The 25,943-nt window shown below is 32.6% G+C and overlaps 1 protein-coding gene across 1 annotated transcript in view; it reads left to right on the forward strand.

The window, feature by feature from the left end:
- The window catches only part of LOC148305522 (uncharacterized), a gene marked incomplete at its 3' end in the record, with an annotated part of 370,669 nt that overhangs the window by 152,317 nt on the left and 192,409 nt on the right, over positions 1-25,943 (forward strand). Inside the window, exon 3 of the mRNA XM_088266575.1 lies at positions 1,836-1,887. The remainder of the gene's footprint in view (positions 1-1,835; positions 1,888-25,943) is intronic.

The raw sequence follows: 25,943 nt of genomic DNA on the forward strand, positions 1-25,943 counted from the left end.
ATTTGCTTTATCTTAATCTTGTATACCTTTGAGTTTATGGGTCAAAGTAAATATAATACATTTTCGTAAATTTTATTTCCAACCTTCTGGATCGGGAGTAAATCGAATTCCCTCACTGCCCGCGGCACGAGTTGGTCAGAGGCGGCATCAAATCTGCTCCAGAGCAACAAACAGAATCCCAAGATAGACAAATAAGCCGGAGGGTCGCTCTCGCTATGACAAAGTTGACGCAAAACGTGTGTGTCCGTCTGGTCGCCGAGATAAGGCCTTGAAATGGCGGCTTCTCGGACGTTTAGCTTACTGTTGAAAGGAAAAGGCAGCCTGGAAATACCTATACAGGATTACTTTTCTATCAAAGAAAAGTGTTTGTGTGAAATGGTCCAGCGAATAGGGTAAATGATTCCTTTTATTTATTTATTTTTCAGTTTTCAGCACTCTTAATACTTTTACTAAATATTCATTTGTACTTTTTTTAATTTTAAATAAATCATTGATTCATTTTAAATAAGATATACAGACTAACATTCACCCTTAACATTTTTGGAATGATGAAACATACAAAAAAGGATGATTCGATAAAAAAATATATTTTAATAAAATCTCATATTATTTCGTATCTTGTACTTGAGTTTTGTTTTGTATTGTTTTTCTTATTCGTGTCTTAAACCAAACATCGATTTGTTTGAAGGATTTTTTTGGCATTGACATGCAATTATAAAATATATAATTAGTGTATAATTGTTTTTAAATTATCGTTTAAATTAATGTTCGTAGTTCTGGAATCATCTAGCCGTGAATAGCCGAGATTACAATACATTGTTTATCGTTATAATGTTTTTTTGGGGGCTTACTGTACTGGGAATGGTAAGAAGTGAAGAAATTATAGGTACGTCTTGTATTCACGAAATTGAAAAATAAGGGCTTGCCTTACTGGTAAACCCTAGGCACGCCACTGATATGTGGGTACTGCCATCGAGACACTTTTCCTTAGATCCTTTGGTTGATGGACAAGAGCTATGTGTGTAACTTTAAGTAACCTCTTATGTGTAATAATTTATTAGTATTTTGATACATGTGTCAAAATAGGTATTAAGAAAAAGCGGTATTTACCAAGTAAAACGTAAATTAAAAAATCATGTTAGCCCTTAAAATACATTGTAGGAATATTAGTTATAAGCCGATTTTGTGGCAACTAAATTTGAATTGAAAGGTACTTATCTCTGCTGATTGAAGAGTTTTTTGACCCCTGAATTATGAATTAATCTCTTCTGACGTATGTTGAAGGCTTGAAGGATTGACGGTTAGCACGGGAGGCAAAATTTCCCTCAGATATTATTTGTATTATATGTTATACGAGTGAGAGAACAAATTAAATTTTAGGCGTGTTATGAAGTTTCGTGTAATTCTAAAATTAAATGGAAGCCGGTTTGGATCCCAACTCACACCTCTAGGGTAATTATATTAATAATGGAAATCATGTAAACCTACCTCGCGTACTTTGCTTGGAGAAAATAACTTTATAACTTGATACGTTTTCAACTTTATTCAATCCCCAATATACTCGTTTTTGTAAAATTGTTTGTTTAAAAATAACTTCTTTAAAAAAATTACAAAAAAACACGTTGATGTACAAACTTCAAACTGAACTGATTTCTTCATTGAAAACTAATATCGTCTTATTGAGGTTCTTTTTATTTCTTTGGGTTATTTTGCAATTAAGAATCACTATGGTAATTCTATACAAACACACTATCATATTGTTCACTGGATATATTTTTTTCATTGTGAAATTCATAGAAATGTAATGTTGATATATATTTTTCTTTTTTTTCCAGGTATGATCGAGATCAGACTAAAATTAGGAAATATCATTCATTATAAAAAATGGTATGTACCTAACTTTTTCATATGTTCATCTACAAATATTTATAATATGGCATGATACTATTTTATTACATAACATTTGCTACTTTTTTTAACATTTGTTTAAAGTAAATTTTTAACAATTTTTTTTATATTTCAACCTATAATTAATAAATGTGGATTTAAATTACATTTGGTGAATATGACCTTAGAATTTTGCCGTTTGTTATGTTATGTTAACATTAAATACGAGTATATATTTTCATTACTTATTTTGCTACTTGTATATATACTAATGTGTATTGTATACATATTTTTGTTTGTTTTGTCTCAGATATGATGTAAAGACTAAAACCTTTTAAGTTAATATTAAATAAAATGTAAGAGTTTTGATTTGTGATGTTTAATGAATTCTTGCGATTTTTAATTAAAGTTTTACTTAGTAAATACCACTATTTCTTTAAATAGACATAGACATACCTTTTATAATCCAGCTATTTAAGAACTATTTAAAAAAAAATCCTTTATTTATCGAAGTTGTGGGAAATTTAATGAATGTTGTACCCACCTTGATATGTTCTACTCCAATACTTCAAAATTTAAAGCTAAATTGTTCGAAATCTTATAAACCTAAAAAAGTAATTCTATTCCCTGTCCTTTCCTTTTCTTCTTTTCCTATCACTGCCATCTCTTTTTCTCTTTATCCCATCCTTGTCTCATGTCTCTTACTTTATATAGACCTCTCTTATGCATAGTTGTGAAGAACTATAATTGGAACTCATGATTTTATTTTTTGTGTTCTGTATGTATCATATATTGTAACTGTTGTTCTTCCTTCCAATAAAATAAAATAAAATAAAATAATAAAAAAATCTACCGTGACACATGTTACGATGCATCCCGCATCATTTTCAAACTTCTTAAATTAAAAATGGATAGATTTTACCACAAAGTGATTGCCGAATCAATTAATGGAATTCTCACGACTTAGTTAAATCTTTTTTAAACTGAATAATATAATAATTTTCAATATCTGCCTTTATTTTCTATATAACTACGCAAATAAATAATTAATTTACTTCTAATCCTACTTTATTTCTTGCACGTGTCGATATTCCCTATGAATTAACAGTGTAAGCCTATATGATATATTATTTGTATAACCATTGCTTACGTTGATTATTGAATTACAAAGTTATAGGAAATTTGATACAATTACAGCTACTTTAATGATCTATATCTCAAGCCTACCTTAAGTCGTACGCAATTCACTTAGTATGTAAGTATATTGTAACAACCGGTTCATATTGGTAATGCCTAACGATACATCAACAATATCGGCCGTCATCCAAATATAGGTCGCCCGGGACCTACCCGTTTGCGCTGAAAGGGAAAGCGCGTGAAGTGGGGATGGGGTGAAGCAAATTACCGGGGAGTATATAGGCACTTTGTTAAAGTGTACCCTATTATCCACTTATCGGAAGAGAGGATTACACAAAATCTTTGTTCCTTTTAACAAGTATTTGGAGACTTAACTCGAAATTTTGGTTATTTTAAAATCTTTATTATTCTCCAAATAAAAATGTTGAAAATATTGCTACACATTATTGAAATCCTATGTTTATCATATGTTTTGATTATTCATTACTTTTTATCTTTTAAAATTTATCTTTTTTAATGAGATACTTTACCAACCCTTTTACTTTAAAAGTGGCACTCATAGTAATACAAAGATCTTATTACTTTATACATATTTTTGAAAGTTAAAAGAAAAATACTAAAATTATTTAACATCAAAATCCTTTTAAAGTTTCCAAATTTTTAATCGATTGCGGGGAGTTTTAAATCAAATAGTCCACCTCCACAATTCCGTATTTAATTAAATATAGGGTCCGCCATCTAAAGTTTTTTTTTTTCAACTAGTGCTTATTTCGTGAATGGTAACACTTAGCTCATGTCTGATTTGACAGATAATTAGTTTTATCCTTCCGCTGAGCGAATATGGTTGTGTATACGCTTGAACAACGCTGGGAAATATTGCGACATTACTTTGAAAATCATGGTAATGTTGCAGAATGTGTGCGAAAATTGCGTACGGTTTTTGGAAGAAGAGAAGCACCGTCAGCTCCGTATGTTCGTTATCTTGTGAAAAAAGTGAAAGAAACTGGCATCCTCATCGATAAACCAAAGCGTGAAAAGCCAAAAACAGTGCGTACACCCGAGAATATCGATGTTGTGGCAGAAAGTGTGCGTGAAGCGCCATCAACATCAATTCACCGTCGTTCTCAACAATTGAACATTTCGGAGACATCATTGAGACGAATTTTGCATAAAGACCTTGGTATGACGCCATACAAAGTCCAATTGGTTCAGGAGTTGAAGCCAACTGACCATCCAATGCGTTTTCGCTTCGCTGAGTGGGCCTGCGATCGACTTACAGAAGATGCCGATTTTGCCAAAAAAATCATCTTTTCGGATGAAGCTCATTTTGATCTTGGCGGGTATGTAAACAAGCAAAATTGTCGTATTTGGGGCACAGAAAACCCGCACGCATACATTGAAAAGCCGGTACACCCAAAACGAGTCACTGTTTGGTGCGGATTTTGGTCCAGAGGCATAATTTTATTTTATTTTATTTATTTACGGTTCACAAACAATGAAAAACATATTACAATAAACGAAATACAGTGCAATACAGATAGTTTTGATGTTTTTCATCAATTACATGGGAACACAACAAGCTTACAGAAACAATAAAGGTGCAGGTTAAACACATATATAAACAATAGTAATTTGGTGGTAAAAAAAAGGGTAGTAACAATTAAAAGTGATGAAGTAAGAAAAATTAAAATTAAAATTAAAAGTAAAAATAAAAAGTGAAATTAAACTACGCTACATAAGGTATAAAATTCAAGACTCCACCAAATTGGTGAAATCAATTTGAAATTGATTTCACCAATCCGGTAATAGTCCTCTTGTATTTCTCCGTGCCATCATTAAATATGTCGATGGTCACATTTTCAGTATTTTCTAAATTATTATACAATCTTAGCATCCTAGAAATGGAGTTAAAGTGTGCCATATTATTGTTATATACTGGGAGAGAAAATGTGTTGTGCCTCCTTAATCGCCGAGAGGGAACATTCATTGCTATCTTCTCGACACAAAATGCTGAATCAATGTTACCATGGATTATATTATAAAGATACATTAAGTCTGCAATTTGTCTCCTGATTTCCAATTTGTCAATATTGAAATATTCTAGGCGCTCCTCATAACATAACAGAGTTCGGCCTAGGTGACATTTAAATGTGAGCATACGAAGAAATTTTTGCTGCACAGACTCAATCATATTTACATAAGTCAAATAATGAGGTGACCAGACAACACATCCAAATTCTAAGTTACTACGAACCAATGAATAATATAAAGAGATTAGTGATGCTGGATTTTTAAAAGGTTTAGCAATTCTAAATATGAAGCCCAGCATTTTTAATGATTTTTCTTTGACTTTATTGAAATGCGTGGAGAATGTGAAGCGCGAGTCTAGAGTAATTCCAAGATCTAGAATTGTGTTAACAGAGTTAAGGTCAACATTATTAATGGAATATATAAAGTTTTTTTGGATTCTATTTCTTGTAAACGTAATTTTGAAACATTTTTGAACATTTAACTTCATATCATTCAACATACACCAGTTGTTCAATACATTTAGATCATTTTGGAGGAGTTGAATGTCCGTTGTAGTTTTTATTTTTTGAAATATTTTCAAATCATCGGCATACAAGAGAAAATTACATTTTAACTGAGATCCAAGATCATTGATAAAAATTAAAAACAATAGTGGACCAAGGTTAGATCCCTGCGGCACACCTGATGTGACGAGTATTGGAGATGATTCATATCCATTCAGACAAACTACCTGAGTTCTATTTTTTAAATAGGATGTTATCCAGCGCAGGAGGTTGCCATGAATGCCAATTGCTTCTAGCTTTTTTAATAATATGTAATGATTAACTTTATCAAATGCTTTTTGAAAGTCAGTGTACACTGCGTCCACCTGATACCCTTCATTCAATGCAGAACAAATATAATCACAAAATTCAAGTAGGTTCGATGCTATTGAACGCTTTGGAACAAATCCATGTTGTTTAGAGCTTATTAGTGGCCTACAGTATGACATAATTACAGCGTAAATTAGTTGTTCAAATACTTTTGCAAAACACTGGGCCATTTTTCTTTGAAAATGAGCAAGGAGTGGCCGTTACAGTCAATGGCGATCGTTATCGGGCCATGTTGAACGGATTTTTGTTCACAAAAATTGAAGAGGAGGATATTGGCAACATTTGGTTTCAACAGGACGGCGCTACGTGCCACACAGCCGAAGCTACACTCGATGTTTTGCGCCCTGTTTTTGAAGATCGCATTATCAGCCGCAGAGCTGATGTCGTTTGGCCACCTCGGAGCTGCGATTTGACACCGTTGGACTATTATTTGTGGGGTGCCCTCAAAGATAAATGTTACGCCGACAAGCCAGAGACAATTGACGCTTTAAAGGACAATATTCGTGAAGCCATTGGTGAAATACAGCTGCACACAATCGATAATGTGCTTAAAAATTGGACCGATCGTGTAGGCTACTGCATGGCCAGCCGAGGCAGCCATTTGAATGAAATTATTTTCCATTATTAACCGGAAGGATTGTACTTATAAATAAAAAAATAAATTTGAGAAAATATTCAGTAGTTTTTTTTTTATAGCATTTTCAAAAAAAAAAAGTTATTTGGCGGACCCTTTATAATCATTTTTAAGTATTTAAAATAAAACTTGGTATATCTCATTCATCATAATTAATACTCGGTATTATAAGTATTATGAAACGTAACTAAATTACAACTCATTATTTTTTGACATCTCATCAAAGATGAAGAAGAATATGGGTGAAAAAAATAAATAAAAAGCTTCTTTACATCTCACCAATAGATGTCTCTAGTGAAGTTCTAGTGATTCAAGAACAAGGTTTCTAAATTGGTTCATATATAAAGAACTTCCAAGAATTTGAGTAGTGTGGTTGTCAATAATGGGTAGAATTGGTGAATGTTACACGTGTGTAAAGTGATCACTTAAACCAGCCGATGACGGTCGTCAGCCCCGTAAATGCCCAGACTTCCATATTATTCTTCATCTTTGATGAGATGTCAAAAAATTATATGAAAATAACTCCTGTAATTGGAGATAATCCAGATTTTTTGAACAAGTATTTGGACACACTCAAAATGTTGTAAATTACAACTCGTTACTTCGTAAGTAGGCTCATATAGATGGACTCAGTTTTAAAAAAGCGATAGCTGCTCCAAAAATGTTTTTAGTCTTTTAAAAATTTCATAAAAAATGTATCACCTGGTTCATCCGTAAAGCAAGCAATTCTATCTAGGTTTATTATAATGTCTTCTTCTTCTTCTTTTTAATGGCTTTTCACCCATATTGAGTGTTCTAGCCAGTGTCGAGTTATTTTTTATTTACACTTTTTACATTTGACTTTCAAGTTATAGTATTCCTGTTAGTGGGGTTAGTTATATTTGTAATGTTAGTTTGTTTAGTGAGTTATTTTAGTGAGTTATCATAAGAGTATTATTTATAGAGTTTTTGCATTCGTATGAAATTCGGTTACTGAAAAAAGCAAAGGTATGCTTTTTTTAGTTATTAAGTTTATGTATATATTCAAATACCTCGTTTGTAAAAGTTAATTTTAATTTTGATGTTTATATGTCAATTGTTATACACTTATAAGCGATAGTATTTTTCGGTACAAACTTACAACATGTATTTCATTTTGTTATCAAATATTTACTTTTACTTTTTGTGTTTTCATTAGCTGAAAGTCTCCCCCTTTAGTAAAATTATTATCTTATTATGAATAAACTAACCGTTTGGATTGTATTCTCAGATTCGTTAAATCTGAAAACGTTTGTAACGTCACTTTGTTTCTTTGTTATTCGTTCTCCTGCTGTTCTACGAGCTTTTCTTCTTTCTGTGTGTTTATGATTTGTTTTGACGTGTGTTAATGGTTTCTTTTGTCGGCATTCCGGTTGACGTTTTAGTCTCTTTCGACAAAGCTGGTAAATGTCCGCAAACAGCGTCATTACACGAGCGGCATTTTATGCCGGAATACAATCCGATCGTCCCGGCAGACAGAAGGGTATTCACACCCCCACATATGTGGATCTAGAATCTAGGCCATGTATATAGGATAACATAATGGGAGCTTAGGATGACAAGGGCTTAACTAGGAAACGAGAATTTTACGGGGGATGATATTTTATTTCATAGGTTTGTTTTGGATCCATAATTATTATTTTAAACGTCATAATGATATCTGTAAGATGCGAATATATCTCTACCCTTCAGTGTATAGCGATCAGTAGAAAACATACTTGAACAGGACAGAGGTTCGAGGTTTAGTTAAGTGCATACAAATACAGCATCGGTATAGTAAATACTGTAAAAATAAAATATACGTTTATCAGCAAAAAAGGCTTAATTTAAATTTGGAAAAAATAGAACAACCATATGTAAGTTGCAAAAAGACAAAAAAAGAAAAAAACAAACATGCATTTGCAAATATTAAGATACTTCATAAGTAAATATGTATTGCAACAAAATATAGGTTGCAGAAAAACAAAAGAATAAACTACCGGAATACATTAAATCAATTAAGGATCTAGTATAACAAGAAATAAACGAAAAAAATCAGTTATAAAAAGATATTTGCATTTTACAAATATGAGTTGCGAAAATATACACAAGCAACATAATTAAGCAGAAAAATGATTTTAAATAACAATTAACGAAAATTATGTTAATATCGTTTTTTCTTTTTCATATAAAGCTTAAAACAATATTGAAAATGTGATAACATCATGATTTGCGATTATACAGTAAATATTACATAGTAAATATTACCCCTGGATATAGGTAACTAATTTCTGAATTACATCATCCAAATTTTCAAGGTCTATGTTGACTTTTATTTGCTTAACGTTCATGACATCACCCTTTCCCTTTTCCACGGTTAGGGGGCTTTTCCTACGGGCGATGATACCAGAATTTAGTAAGATGCGGCGGACCGCAAAATTGCAACGCAATGACTGGTGAAATTTCATAAATCTCCCGAGTTTCGGTTGATGTCTCTATACAACCAAAAATATTATCGAATTTGAAAATGATGGATGTTTTGCTGTAAAATGTTTTGGGCGAATATCGAGGGGGGACATTTAAATATATGAATATCGAAAATATGATGAATCTCTTAAGAATATAATCTTTCAAAATACATTTTTATTACCAGCGTAAATAAGCGCGTAAACGTATAAATAATGTGTAAAAATTGCGGGGTTTTATGTATTTTATTTCAAACACAACTTCAATTACATTCGAAGAATTTTATTTCTAACCAGCTAGTAATACCCGGCCACGCATTGCAGTGGCTCTTTCTGGTTCAATGGAAAAAAAATAGAAAGTACATATGTAAAATGATTACAATTTAGGAAAATTTATAGATCACCTTTTTCATTAAATTCTTCCTCAAGGGCGCTTCGCAATGGAAATGATTTAACAAAAAAATGCATTTTTAGTTTTTTTCTAAAGATCATCTCACTCTCACTGTTTCTTACTAATGGTGGAAGAGCATTTCAAGTATTTTTTTCAATGCCTTTTCATGCCTAAAAGTCTAGAGACTTAAGCCAATGACAAATCGCTCACTCCTTTCAAGATCGTGACAATTTTTAGTTGTCTTGAAAATGTACTATATCCCAGCAAAAATGCCATATTTTTAACTTAATATTTACCCGCTACAGGGCAGAAAGTGTAGTTTTTGCATTTTGAAGAAAAGATATTGTTTAAGTATTTTTATTTTTATTTTTAAATATTACTAAATATTTTTCAAGTGGAAAAAAAAAACATTCAGGTTTTACCTAAAAAGATCTGTTGCACGGTAAAAAGTTCAATGAGTGGCTTGATATTTATTTTTAATACATTTTATTATATTTTTAAACTTTTACAGCGATCTCCTGAAAAATCAAGTTTTTTGATATATGACGTTGTTGAAAGGAGTGAGCAAAATGTCTTATTAAAAACCAAAATCAATGTTATAAATTTATTTGTGTCAATTATTGCGCGATTAATAATTTGATAAACTTCTCAAAGTTGGTGCCCAATCGCGGCGCTATCCCCCCGAGAAAGCTCACTCCTGTCTGGATCACAGTTCCCGGACATAGTTCTCTCCCGGGATGAATTCTTTCACTTCTTCCTTTGTTGGATGAGTTTTCAATTAAACTTTTCTCGTTGGATTTTTATCTCTCTCAATTATCACGTCAGGCAGCCGGAAGTGGACCACGGAGTTCTTTGAAGTCTGGTGTTTTATTGTATATGGTACTCTTGGTATCTACCCACCGACCTGTCTGCCCTGAGTTAAGTGAGAGATAAAGCTTTTTTCTCTATTTTATGTGAATTCATCCTGTCAAAAATGCTTACCATAACATGGCGGTTCCACAATGCAACAATTTATAATCAAAGTATATTTTATCTTTATAAAATTAATTGACTTTGTTTTCACCACTTTTTTAATTATACAATTTAACCTGCCGGTTTCGACAATACCTTGTCATTATCAGGGTTTATTTTAAATCAAAAACATTAAAATACTCTCACCAAAAACTTCCACACACTCCATAAAAATCCTAAATGTAAATTAAGGATTTTTATGGAGTGTGTGGAAATTTTTGGTGAGAGTATTTTAATGTTTTTGATTTAAAGTAAACCCTGATGATGGCAAGGTATTGTTGAAACCGGTAGGTTAAATTGTATTAATAAAAAAGTGGTGAAAACAATGTTAATTAATTTTATAAAGATATTATAAAATGTGCCACAAAGTATCTGCGGAAAACATTCAAGAAAAGTATATTTTATTGTTAGTTCGAATAATCTATTACATTTTACATAATGCAACCGCCATTTGTTTGCAATTTAATATTTTCCGTTCGGGCAATAGCCCGTTCTCATAAAAGCTTTGAGATCAACAAAAAACTGGGAATTTGAACCCATTGTGTCCCATGAGAAAACTTATCGCCTATTACTATATAATCGATTATTTTTCTTTGTCAATCATACTCGTATTTTTTTACATGTAGTTGATCCACTTTATAGATAAATAACAACGAGCCTGAGTATAGATCATGCGGCGCGAAACGCCAATTTTGTCGAATTGGGCATGTGCTCTTTAAATTATCGACGACTCTCAAATTTGGGCTTGTTAAAACACGACTTGTTTTTATTTTTATCTTTAATTTAAGTACCATAGCAATCAAAGAAGATATATTTATCTTTTTAAATAGTACTGGGAGAATGAATTCTCACCATACCTATATGGAAGAAACAATTATCCCAGAAAATTAAATTAAGTACGATACTTATGCTTGCCATCTCTTGGGATGTCAGCAGAACTTATTTACAATTTATTGCCCAAAAAGTTCAGAATTTTTTAAATTTTTTATTAAAAAAATACTTTCCAGACCTCTGCAATTCAAAGGGTTTAAGTCTGTCAAAACGTTTGGTAAGGGAATATATTATTAATACACGGTTAAACTCAAAATATGTCCGTTGTTTTCAAAAATCTCAATACATATACACTTTTTATTGTATTTATTTTTTAGATTTTCTAGTATTTTTATTGATCTTATTAACATTCCTAAATTCTAAAAATCTTACTCCTTACAATTTTTAATAACTGCAGTGCGTCGAAATATTATCGTAACAATGTTATAAAATATTACAATAACATATTATCTAGGCCTCCGTATGAGTAGACACGGTTACGAGGTAATTTGAGCCTCACCGCACACCATAATGATAGTGTTTCTTCAGAATAGAAGACATCGTTAGTAAAATCAATAGTGATGTTATTGGGGAAGAACATTTTGTTTTTTATCTGTCTAATCCAGATAGCGAAATCTGTGAGAAAACATAACGTTATCTGCGTATACCCTAATAACCAAAACCACCCTAATAACGAATACTTCCATAAGATTTGTGGGAGGACTATAGGAATAATGGAGAATTTCTAAGGGGATCGCAACGTAGCATTATCATGCATACTTCATTTACCATATCTGTATTTAAGAATGATTTATTCATCACATTTAATCCTAAATAATAATAACATCACCGTTCGCCCAATTTCATTAACGTACCACTATTTCAAACCTTTTTTAAAAGCCATTTAATACTACAATATGAAGTAGAATAAACGTTTTCTAAAAATCTGGCTTTCACTATAAATATATCGTTCTTTCTTACAATTATGGCGTAATACTAAATGCAGAATTGTACATTACAATATACACAAATGGAAATTATTCAACATTGTAAGATATACAATTAAATATTCTTATCTTGTTTTTGAGACATTTTTATTCTCAACGCGGAAATAGTTATTTCACATTTTAAAATATACAGTTAATCATTTTATTATTAATTACTTAAATAAATATAATTTATTCATATATTTGTATTATAAAAGTAAAAATCTTTTTCCACGTACACATAAAATTTCCTCCCTTCGTTGACTTGAATATAACGTGAAGGTATTAAATATAATCTTTTTTAAAGTCACCGTAATGTTAATAGTTTTCTTATGAGATTTATACCTTTCCTGTCTTCACCCTTATGAAAATCTTCACACCCTAAGGGTACAAGGAGACGGCTTTATCTCCTGCGTATATATTATATTATTTAATCAAATAATGGATTAAGCGAAGGGTTATTATAACCGACAAGCTAAGCATCCCTAATCACGTACCCTGCGTTTAATGATTTAGTTGTGAAAATATTTTCTAAGGTTAAGTTGTTTATTTCGCAAAACCATATGTAGGTAAGTAGGTAGGTACTTGTATTAAAAATGAACTTGTTATTTGTGTATTTTCTATTGATTACGTCCTTGTGCTAAAAATATATTTGCCACTTTAAAAAAAAAACATTTTTTTGAGAAACCAACCGGTTAAAGCGCTAATACTCGTATCGGAAAAATATCTAATTTACTAACCATCTCGCCGCTTTCCCGCAGAAATAGGTAGAACGCCATACTACTCTGTCTTTGGAAATATTCTTCCCCACTTCCACTTCCTTGCATCTTCTTATACATGCATGTGTGTGTAGTTAATACATATTTCATTTAAATTTAAGTTTTACTTGGTAAATACCACTTTTAATAATACTAAATTGTGTTATTTACTAAGTAAAACTTGTTAAATTGATAGTGTACCGCATATTATTGACTGCCGAATCAATTAATGAAAATGCATATTTCTTCGAATAATGCAATCGCACGAGTTAATTTAATTTCAATAACTGTATTACATAATGTGGAATTTAATCTTCACTTTGAAATATGTATGTATGTCCTTGAGATATATTCCAGTGGCCTAGAAACAGCGTTTTATTTATATTTCAACCAACAGCTGACCGCCATGAGTTAGGTACGCGTAGGATTGCAATGTTTATCCCACAAATATAAATTCATATTATGACCTCCGGCTTGTTAACTTGAGGTCTGCTTTTATAGCTTCACTCGTATCATAAAGTGGTCAGACATTTGACCTTTTCTAGGATAATGTAATATATTGTGCGATCTTCTAGACTCCACATTCTAGATTGTGTTTATTATCCATTTAAAAATTGTACTAGTAAGTTGTACAGTAGTAATATGTTATTTTTATTATTCGCATCCATAGTGTAATGGTAGCGTGTTTGATCAAGCTAGAGGTCCCGGTTCGATTTTCAGGAGGGTCAAAATAATTATTTTTTTCACTTTTATGTTTATTTTATATTACTCTGGACTGGCATCTGTAGCACGGGACGTTCCATCCTCTCTGCCTACACCTGGAGAGAAACGGCGTGATAGTAGCAGTAGTATGTGTTATCTAAAATTGGATGTAAGTATGTTGTTGTACACGTACATAGCATAGCATTCTGCATAGAAGTTGCAAATAAATAAATACAATTTATAATTTTATTTATTATTTTGATAGTAATTCAAAGTCCTTGTTTACAACATGTTTCACAAATCTAAATACAAGGGTATCACCTTAATAAGCGCTTTCTGAAACCAACCACAGATGGCTCCCGTCAACTCAAATATAAAGCGTCATGAGAATTATGACATATGTATGAGTTCCGAAAATTCGAGAAGTGTCAAGAATAGTAAATGTTACACGTGTGTTAAGTGACTACTAAACCAGCCTGTGAATACCCAGATTTCCTTATTCTTCTTCATCTTTGTTGAGATGTCATAATGTACAATTAAAGTTTATTGGGTATACTGATGCTCTATATAGATGTTTTATTATTTTTAGTTCAAAAATGCCTTGTTTATTTACACCTTCACTGACTTTTTTATACACCTAAACCTTTCTTAGAGCGCCGAGTGTAGGAAATCAGGGGTTATTTATATTAACGATTTTAAAAAGCGGGTTTCGATAAATCTCCGGAAAGCTCTCGCGCCCTTTTCCCTTCAAACCTTGTGAGGGCAGCGAATAAGCCATTAAGGCCTGGTTTATAATTTACTGGTGAATTTACTGCCGTCCGCGGGCACAATGCAATATAATGGGCCACGCAACGCCACCTGATGTTGCTGTGTGCCACCACAAAGTGCCTATAATACTAAACACGCATGCAAATCTATATGAATGTATTCGGCACCGATATCGCCGATGTTTGGTTTGTTCCATAAATACATTTAAATTTTGAATACAACATTTTGAGTGTGTCCAAATACTTGTTCACAAAATCTGGATTATCTCCAATTATAGGAAATATTTTCAAATGATTTTTGAAATCTCATCAAATATGAGACTTTAGTTTTTTTTCAAAATAAATTTCCTTTTGTTAAGTAAGAAAATTCTTAGAATGTCAAATGTCGATACAATTTTATACCTGTCGATACAATTTTACTTGGCAATTAGAGTGAAAACTCACAATACGATATTTAACCGTTTTATAAGTAAATTCATTTAAAATATCAATCATCAATAGTGATAAAAATAAATATTTTTGCATTAAAGAGCTGTTAGATAGTTTAAAAATACATTATTTATTCATACATTTTTAATAAAAATAAAACTCAATTAAGTGGATTATTCAAGTGTTTAATTTTTATTAAAATAGTTTAAAAATACAGTTATATAAAGGATATTTCATGATCATATTGTACGTCTCGTATATTATTGGGTTATAACTAATAATAGATGATATTAAAGAGTCTCGCATTTTTTCTTTTGTAATTGATGTAGGGGTTATCGGTAGTCTCAATCCAGATTAAACGGACTCCACCCTTATTAATCAATCGAATTATTGGCTACAATAATTATTTTTGGGTTCCTTTGTTAGGCGAACTCAAGTCAAAATATCGATTCTTCTTCATCTTCTTATTCTTATCCGCAACCAGCTTCATGTGCCGGTACAGAAGCATATTAAATTAATATTAGGGTAAAAAATCATTCGACAACCCTAGAAATCGGCTTTCCAAACTTAAAACACAGTAAGGGAAATTTTTTTGTAGTACGTTTTTTTGCATTTTTGGACTGAGTAAAATCTACTTAGTCCAAAAATGCAAAAAAACATACTACAAAAAAATGTCCCTCACTGTGTTTTGAGTTTGGACAGCCGAAATCTATCCCAGATTCTTTAGGACGTTAGGCAAACGTGCTAATCACTGAACTAGGCGGACGACTAAGTTTCAAATAGGCGTAGTATATTAATATGGCTAATCCACGAGGGTTGTAGTCTCAAAAATCTATCTTTTGACTACTTTTAGAGAAAATGAAAATTTGTTTATTTAATTAATGTGATTTCGAATGGCAGAGACTGCGCTATTATTCCTGCGTGTTTTCTAATTCGTCGATTTCATTTTCAATACTAAATCAATCGCCCGCCACTCAAACACTTCAAGTAGGCGCCTTTGACTAACTCGTTTTAAGGATTTTCTGTAGATTGATATTATTACCATGCATCATTGTTACAAGGTACTCGTTTATCCTTTTATAGTAAACACTAACGAGATGTAGGCGGATATTTTGTTTTCGCTCACACTACGTAAATTTGTTTCCTTTCGAATTATTTATTCGGCCCTATAATTTACTGGCATGTGAAATATCACATAAGACGTTTGTGGGTGGGCGTACGTGGTACCTATTCATATCATATCCACGTGTGTTGGCAGTTGAAGTGAAAAAGTTTGGTGAAAGCAAAGGAAGCGTCGTGGAAATGGAAATGTGTGGATATCGTGCTAGTAAAAAGAGAACCTCGACTGTCAGAAATGATAGATGGCTCTAGAAAGTGGAAAACTGTATTAAACAAAGGGAACACATGGTATGTAGAACGTTTGAAGCAGACATATGAAAAGGTCAGATGGATGGAAATTGCTTAACTTACTTACATTTCTCAGGTAGGTACTATGTGTCTACTCGCCACTTTTTGAGATCAACGTTCTTAAAACAATAGGAAGAACTTCTTAAAGTGGAATTTTATTCCTGCAGACGATGAATTGTTTTATTATTTTTAAAGCATAATGTATTCAGATACGGTACATTTCTTATATAATCATGATAAAGTCGTATCTTTCAACCTGTACCCAAAAGCGCATAGAGCACCGCATTTGATCAAGGTAATAAAAACATAATCATTGATTAAATGAAAACACGGTGAACAGTCTAGTTTCCTGATTTTAGGACTGGAATATATTTGAACGGATACAGTGTAAGAGAATGAGCTCAGGTTTAGGATATTTCTGGTATATCGTAGTCATACAGGAGAAAGTGACCAAGTGCATTTCTTACAAAAACGTGATCGTTGACTATTTGATAGCTTACTAGCCAAATATTGCCCTGAAAAAAATCCCAAAGGATTTCGAACTTGTAAGTATAATATATTGACTTGTCAAAAATGTCCAACTGCATTGATGTTTATTTTGTTGCCAAGCAAAGGTGACTTAAATGGCCCTCCCGAACATTTTACTTTTTGGTCACTTTCTCCTGTACGACTACGATATGAGAAAGGGGAATAGAATGTACCACTAATTAAAGAAGATGAAAAAGAGAACAGCGGCAATGATTAGACTACAACTTTCTTAATAAATTAGTTAGTAAGGGTACTAAGGATTGCATATCCACTCTCGTGTTAGCTTATGTGAACGAGTGCCTTCAATGTTTTGATCGTATGTAAGACTTTGAATCTAATAATTTCTTTAATCGATTCGGTAGTCACCTTGTGGTAAAATCTATCCATTTTTAATTTTAGTTTTACTTAGTAAATACCACTATTTCTTAAAATCTATTTCAACACGTGTTTCGTTGCATTCCGCATCAGTGTTTGAAAATGATGCGGAATGCATCGAAACACGTGTCACAATGGATTTTAAGAAATAGTGGGTATTTAACAAGAAAACATGAATTTAAAAAAAAAAATCATATAATTAAAAAAATTATATTTGTAATAAAATGCCTAGGTACCTACCTATACATTTTATTAGGTACTTACATATAGTACCTACATAAAACAGATCTACCACCAGATGTCGCATGCGTCGCGCTGAATAAAACAAAAGACATCAGATAGAAAAAATATGATATTCTGAACTGTCAGTATCAGAAAGATAGATAGAAAAATATTATAAAGATAAATTAAGAATAAACTTTTATTATAAACTTTAATTACAAAGCAACACATTGTTTATTTTATTATTATACACCCACTTAACATATTATTTACACCCAATTTACGAAGGAAAATATTACCACGTTATATATTTATAAAATTATGTACATGTGAGACCCAGGACTTTGCATTGTTCTGTAAACTATTTGTTGGGGATCAAATATTGAATGAATTGAAATAAGTTTGAATAAACCATTTGGTCTCCGTAACTCCTCTTTAGGCTAAGTAATATAGGTAATGCGGAAGTCTTTTCACTGATGACCTCTAATGTTTTATCCGTCAGCTTAACCAAGATTTATTATCCATTTATAACAAGGAAACGGTCATATCGCTTTTATGCTGAATACCTCGTATAGTTTTTCCCATTACGGAAATTGGATTTATGCAATATGCCTTACACAATTCACCACGAATTTTTCGTTTGTTATACTCGGATTACGTAATAAACTCCCATATTGTACGATTATTTTTCCTAAATTATGAAGCTGCTGATGTAAAAATATAATCTTTGTTATCTATTAAGTCCGCCTTCGTAGTGTAATGGTCAGCACGCTCGGCTACCGTTCTGGAGGTCCCGGGTTCGATTCCCAAGGGGGGTAAAATAAATAGAAGTGATTTTTTCACTGTCATATTTATTCAATATTATCCTGGACTGGTACCTGAAGCGGAGGGCTGATCACCTTTCCTTCATGTGTAAACGATCAAGATAACACTGCGTTTATATGCAGTGCCCTATGCACCATTGGGGTGCGGATAAGGGTTTTATTTTATTATTTATCTATTAAGTAGCTAGCAGGGATTAATGCATTGTTGGCTAACATATCCAAAATAAACCACGGTTTTTTGGATTGAATTCTACATTTATTTATGTATTTATTGATACATGACGCGTTTCGTCTTCTTAATGTCCTAAGAAGACGAAACGCGTCATGTATTAATAATTACATAAATAAATGTAGAATTCAATCCAAAAACTGTGTTTTATTTTGGATATATTACCCAACAATTTAGTACGGAATTCTAACAACTGTCTGCAGTTACAATAAATAAGGGGTTGATGCGTTCGCTTTATTTTGCTTTGAAGAAGTATCAGTAGAATACTATAATGCAAAGTGTAATTTAATTAGATATGTCATCGTCTTTACAACTTAAATTGATATTTTCGATACACCTTTACGTGTTTATTGAATCAAATATCCCTTGACTGAACATAGACTTACGTCTCTAGCTAATGGCAACGCTAATTGGTTGAGTAAACAAGTAGTCTATTAGTGAAATATTACACATTGTTGTTAATATTTCGAATCAATGTAATTAGTACGTATTTGTAATGGGTAGATATTTGATATTCTCGGCTTACCATCTTACCCTATTTCCTTGTGATGAAGTCAGCTTAATCTCTTGCAGTTCTATGATTGGGGCATCAAATGGTAATGATCGCTTCGGAAGTCCCCCGATTCGCATAAATCATGTTATTTCAACAAATAAAAGCTGCGTTTGCTCGCGGCGTTTGTTTGCCCACTGAACGATTTGGCATCTGAATCAAGCGGATTCGGTTAGGGGAGCCCCCTCCAGACACTATCCGCAATATTTCACTCTTTACTCTTACAAACGTTACAGACTTACACTTTAGTACAGTGCTCCTCGGTGGGAGATCTCCTATCCTTTCTTATCTCCCGGTGCTAGACACGTGTGTGGGGATAATCAAACACGTGGCTAAACTTTTATACTCCCTCGGGATCTGGTCATTTGTCTGTGGCTTTGTCATTATTTTGGTTTCAATTACATAGGGTGATATTGTCCCTCAGCTTATAACTCACGCGTGTAACAATTTATTTGACATTTTTATTTGTTCTGTGTTTCGTGTAATAATTTAGACCATTTGTTTCGTCTCATTTTCTCTGAAACTATAGAACGAAGCCGCTTTGATGAGTTTTTTCCGTCATAAATGTTTTTTCCAATTATTTTTCACGATTCATTAACGTAATCGAGTACTTATTCTGCTAGTAAAGAACGTCGTTTATTCAAGTGACGTATCATCAAAAATGATTATTTTTATGGTTTTAATATATATTTTCTCATATTACTTTATTACTATTTAGTGTAATAAAAAATAAAATTAAAATATTTGAATTTAAAAATGATTTATTTTCTTATCCTTTCATAAATGTTTATTTTATTACAGAAGTGTACGTTTTTTAAATCAACGAATAAATTTATTTACTCAGACTGGGTGCTGCTGATACTGTGGCTCGTGAAATGAAGCATAAAGTGGTTACATATACGAGTACTCTCGTGATCGAAGTGTTTACTTACTAAATGTGTGATGTTTGTGAATCTCCATAATACAATTTCTGTTTCCGACAGATAAAGCTACATCTGATGCGTGAGGCGTGTGAGTAACGCCTTTTTATAGAAATAAAACACTATTTCAACGGCTCAATGACAAATATTTAACATAACGACTCAAATTCAGTTTCCAGTCTTGATTTACTAAACACTAATTACCTTATTTCAAATGATATAATTTAGTCATCAAGAAAATGGGGCTTTTAGTCACTGCAATGCGTTCATGGTGAAAAATGCGAAGAATGAAAATAATGAAAAGCTGTTATTTAAGAAATTACTTATTGGTTGGATAATGGCAGGCACTAGACCATAAATCACAAGTGAAGAGGGGTAAAAGTGCTTGAAGACCAAAATATGTATAAAAGACCTCTGAATAAAATCACGAGGAAAGTATTAGACAAGATTTACAAAGATTGTGGTGTGACAGGTATCAGGAATCGTCCGATGGAAATAAGCGCTTTATAGAAGAGACCATCAATCAAAGAAGTGAAAGGGGTTAAGGATCACCCGTCTACTGACAGCTCCCCCGGGGTAGAAGGAAGTGGGAATCTCTTAACAATTATAACTTGTTACGCGTCAGGGGAATTTATAGAAAATTGACAAAATCATAAGTGATAAAATAGGAAAAGTCTTCGTAAAAACCGGTTGTATGGGATAAGGGCGTTTGTCCACTACACAAATTACACAAAATTTTACCGTCCAGCACGTCAGTAAGCGATTTAAAACGACGATTGGCTTGGATTGGCTTGTGCTTTTGTCCATCTTTTTTCGGATCGGTGCTTTTGATTGGTTGCGCGTAAATTCGATCACGCTAAACTGTCGTAGTCGCTTTCATTTTTCAAAATCGGACTGCCGGACGGTCAAATTCCGGGTAGTGGACAATCGCCCTAACGGTCATATTTACACGAAAGTGTAATACTCCACATAGATTTTAAGTTGGAGTAAATAGTTTGAATGTTATGTTAGCTTACCTACAAGGTGCTAGTTTAATTGTAGATCAACATAAACGTTTATTTATTTTCTTTTCTAAAAATCAGTACGTCAAATTAATCAGTACCTCAATAACCGAACAAGTCGGTTCATGAAAACAATGAAAATCTACCTTTTAGTATTTATATCGGAACACAGTTTTTCTGGCTTCACTATATACTTGGGAAATCCTTGGGAAACATTATGCTTACTTATAAAATTATTAATAAAATAATAAAACCCTTATCCGCACCCAATGGTGCATAGGGCACTGCGTCATATAAACGCAGTGTTATCTTGATCGTTTACACATGAAGGAAAGGTGATCAGCCTTCCGCTTCAGGTACCAGTCCAGGGTAATATTGAATAAATATTACAGTCAAAAAATCACTTATATTTATTTTACCCCCTTGGGAATCGAACCCGGGACCTCCAGAACGGTAGCCGAGCGTGCTGACCATTACACTAAGGAAGCGGACATAAAATTATTACTTTCTAATATCTTGACAACAATCCTTTCATGATGTACTTGATTAAACAAAATTTCAAAAGAACTGAAATCATTAATCTGAACTTTAAAGATCTTATCTGAACGACCCAATCCAACATTGCATTATTTCGTGTATAAGATAATGTAGAAATCATGTTTAATTGTTGGGTTGGGATATCCAAAATTAAACACGGTTATTGGATTTAATTCTGCTTTAATTTACATATATAACTAACTAACTAACTAACTAACCATCACGCCGCTTCCCCGCAGGGGTAGGCAGAGAGAATAGAGCGCCACACCACTCTGTCCTTGCAAACATTCTTCGCCTCTTCCACGTTCATGCATCTCCTCATACATACCCGCCGATTGTTACGACTCCTAACCTGACCACTTTCAAGTATTTGGCATACCTGATCTTGCCATGTTTTTCTCGGTCTTCCTCTGCTTCTTTTCCCACTAACATTCGCCTCATAAATTTGTTTTACCGTTCTTTCGTCACTCATTCGTTCCACATGTCCAAACCATCTCAATACACCTTTCTTAATTTTATCGATAATGCTTATCTCAGCTTTGCATTCCTTCCTTATTTCACTATTCGCACATCTATCATACATCGTTTTGTCGCACATTCTTCTGAGAGATCGCATTTCGACTGCATTCAGTCTACTTTCATCCTTCTTTTGCCAACTCCATGTTTCACTTCCATACATTAGAGTTGGAACCAGGACTCCGTTGTGCACTACCAGTTTAGTTTCCGCTGATAGATTTTTATTTGCTATAACTGATTTGATTACATATATACATATGATAATATCTAACGCGTTTCATCTTATTAAGACATTATCAAACACCGACTAAAAATATCTATAAAATGTCAAATTTCACAAATATTTTTAGTCAGTGTTTGATAATGTCTTAATAAGACGAAACGCGTCACATATTATCGTACATTTGTAAATAAAAGTAGAATTCAATCCAATAACCGTGTTTAATTTTGGATATATTACTCAACAATTCAATATGTAATTCTACCAACTGTCTGTAGTTGGATATTGCAATAAAGAAATCATGTTAAAATCCATTATATCAAAAGTTTTTTTTATTGTTTTAATGCCAGAGAAGCATCGTAAATTCGCTAAATTGTAGAACCGTGGGATGTCGAATCTTAATCAAGTGAATCGGGCATAGGTCACGGACTCTAAAGTGGTTGGAACAAGTTTTGTGTACCTACATTTATACCAACAGAGTATCGAGGAGCAATCTACACTTCAACAGGGCACGGGACCTTTAAGGGATTGAGTCTGAAACAGTAAGAGCCAGAGCGAGGATTAATAACACAAAATTATAATGCCGAGATTTAAAAAAAAATATATATATTATTTTAAACTACATGCAAATATTGCAATTTAGTACCATTTTCGTTGGTGAAAACAGCTTGAAATTGTTCATAAAAAATAATTTCACTTAAATTATCGATATTTTCGTTCTAACCTCTTTTGATGGCAAAAGAAGCAGAGGAAGACCGAGGAAAACTTGGCACAATCAGGTATGTCAAATACTTGAAAGCGGCCGGGTCAGGAGTCGTAATAATCGTCGAGTACCTATGTATGAAGAGATGCATGAATGTAGAAGAGGCGAAGAATGTTTGCAAAGACAGAGTGGTGTGGCATTCGATTCTCTTTGCCTACCCCTGCGGGGAAGCGGCGTGATGGTTAGTTAGTTAGTTACCTCTTTTGATTTATTTTATATGACGAACAGTTTTCCAATGTACAATGATAACTACCTTTCATTTGTGTTTCAACGATAAATTTAAAATCTTAAACGAACTCGCTTTGTAGAATAAAACTCGGTATTTATAATATTTTCGAATCGATAAATTATTATAATAGCTTGAGGAGAAAAGGAAAAATATTCAAAGCAGCAAAGTTTTTTTTTTAATATTATGCCCAATTTTTGGCTCCCAATCTCCAAATCCTAATGCGAATGCTTCTAAGTCCTCATTATAACCGTTGTAATTCTTTGTATTTCATTATTTAAGTATTACAACGTACCATAAATATTCGACTTCAAGCCAGAAATATGGTGTTTTGAGCTAACGATGTGGAAATATTAGGAATATAATATTTCAAAAGGTAAAATATTTTTGCATTGAAAAAAAAGTATTAGGTTTTTATACAGATTCTACGATTTACATAATGGGGAGGAAATGAAAATTTTCAAAGCTGAATTCAATTCTTAACTTTTCCCAGTTTATTCATTATTATTTTTTCTCGTGTAACACGTCATGAACACTTAAAATGTAATATATTTATTTGGAAAACAATTTTGTTTACGGAAGTTTTCATGATTGTAGTACTCTACTAAGGGATTGCGTTTCCTGCTTTTTATTCCTGTTTTTTTTTACTATTCTGGTGGGTACTTCTATCATATATAAACAAACTAACTCTTATTTTCATTACAAAATATCCATAATTAAAAATGTCTTAATACTATGTCTCAAAATGGTTGTCAAAATTATACATGTACTCATGTATGAAATATATTTAAATAATAGATAAATAAATAAAACACTTTTTTATTCATAAGTGTTTGATTTTTACAATATTTTGGGCGTGTTCAAATCCTTTGTGGTAAATTAAGTTTTCTCGATCATGGTCTTTCGTCAATTGTTGATAGAATGGTAAATGGTACACTTGTATACAGTGATCAATTAAACCATACTATAACAGGTCGTAAGCCCTGTTAATACCCATATTTTATTAATTTATATATTTCAAATATATATGTTTAGAAAATAAATAAGTATAATGGCGGGCTTATTGTTAAAAATCAATGTTTTCCAACTAACCAGAAAAAGACTAGTGATATTGATCAAAACGTATTGATACCATATACAGCTGTTTGCAATCAGAGGATAGATAGTACTTGAACATAAAAAAATGTTAATTACAAATTAACATATAAAAAAAACATAAATTACAAAAGATGATAATAACGAGGGCAAAGGAAAAGGGGAGGTTAAGAAAGGAGGTAGAGGGAAAAACTAAGGGAGGAGGTTTGATGGACAGTTAGGATTCTAATGATAGATAGTAATGTCTCAGACGTTTCTTGAAAGTTATGAAAATAGATTTATTTAGGTATTTAAATTTCATGTACAGAAAAGAAAATATTGGCGGGCTTATGGCTAAAAATCAATATTTTCCAACCTACCATAAACAGACTGGTGGTATTGGTCAAAACGTTTGATACCACATACAGCTGATTGCAATCAGAGGGTAGATAGTACTAGTACTTTTTTAGTATATTTTTCGTTATCTGTGTTGAGATGTCAAATGTGTTTAGTGTTCTTAAGGATAACGCTTTTTTCTGATCGGTTTTTACTTTAATAAGATTGATTGTAATTCTTGAGCTGAGAGCAGCATTAATTTAAAATATGAAAAGTGTCCGCTGACTGGTATTTAATCCGATAAGGATCGGAGAAATGTAATCTCGCAAGGATTAGTAGGTTTGTTGGAGGACTTATCACTCGGTACTCTAACGGACAGGGATTAACGATCAGACTGGCCCGGGACCCGGGGCCGGGAGTCGGGAGTGGCGCTAACGCCTGCTGAGAAGAGCCTCTCACTTTGATAATTAATACACTTAACATTCAACTTAACCGCAAACAACTTGGGAGGATTCTCAGATCAAAAACTTCCCAATTGACCCCTCTATACTATTCAGTATTTTGGTACATCTCTTTCTAGCACCTGCTACCTACTTAAATCGGAAATTGTATTTCTTCCAGTACCTGTTTTTTTTCTACTCTTTCATATTCTTTATAAACGTTCAGATTTTGCTATGTCACCATTGATAAAGAAGAATATGGAAGTCTTTCTTCACAAATCTGGGTTACTCCATTTAGGAGTTATGTTGACGCTTTTGTTTTTAAACTTTCCTGAATTTTACATTTCGATTTTTGTTTTCTTCTCGCATGTATATATAAAATAATATAAAAATGTAAAATAACTAACCCTTACGTAAACAGTGTTCTATTGCAGTCAAATTATGTGATATAGTTTTTTTTGTAATACATACTTTTAAAGGAGTATCTAACTTGATAAGCTTCTTCTATAAGAGGCTTGTCTGGAGGTAGGATAGTAAAGATATTTAAGGTCAATGTGAAAAATACATCACAAACACCCAGATCAATTAAAAATAAATCTTTCTTGAATTTATTTAGCAATTGTCGGGAATCGAACCCGCGATGCCATTTTTGTAGTCAAGCGTCTACCGAACTACTCCACGGCGCCTGCCATTCAAACCACCAATGCAGTATGCACTTGTGTTTATGCAAAAAACAAACCATTTTCAGATATTCAATTCTTTGCAGTCTTTCTAATTTTTATTCACTGAAAAACGCTTAATCCTTGAAGTAAAAACGGATTTTTATTTTGAATTAGTGCAGGAACTAACGGATAAGATTATTGAAAAACATAAATTACTTATGCATCTGAAATGCCCA

This window comes from Brachycentrus maculatus, unplaced genomic scaffold, assembly GCF_059751285.1.
Source record: "Brachycentrus maculatus isolate JH-2025_06_01 unplaced genomic scaffold, ASM5975128v1 h1tg000271l, whole genome shotgun sequence".
Taxonomy (NCBI): Eukaryota; Metazoa; Arthropoda; class Insecta; order Trichoptera; family Brachycentridae; genus Brachycentrus; species Brachycentrus maculatus.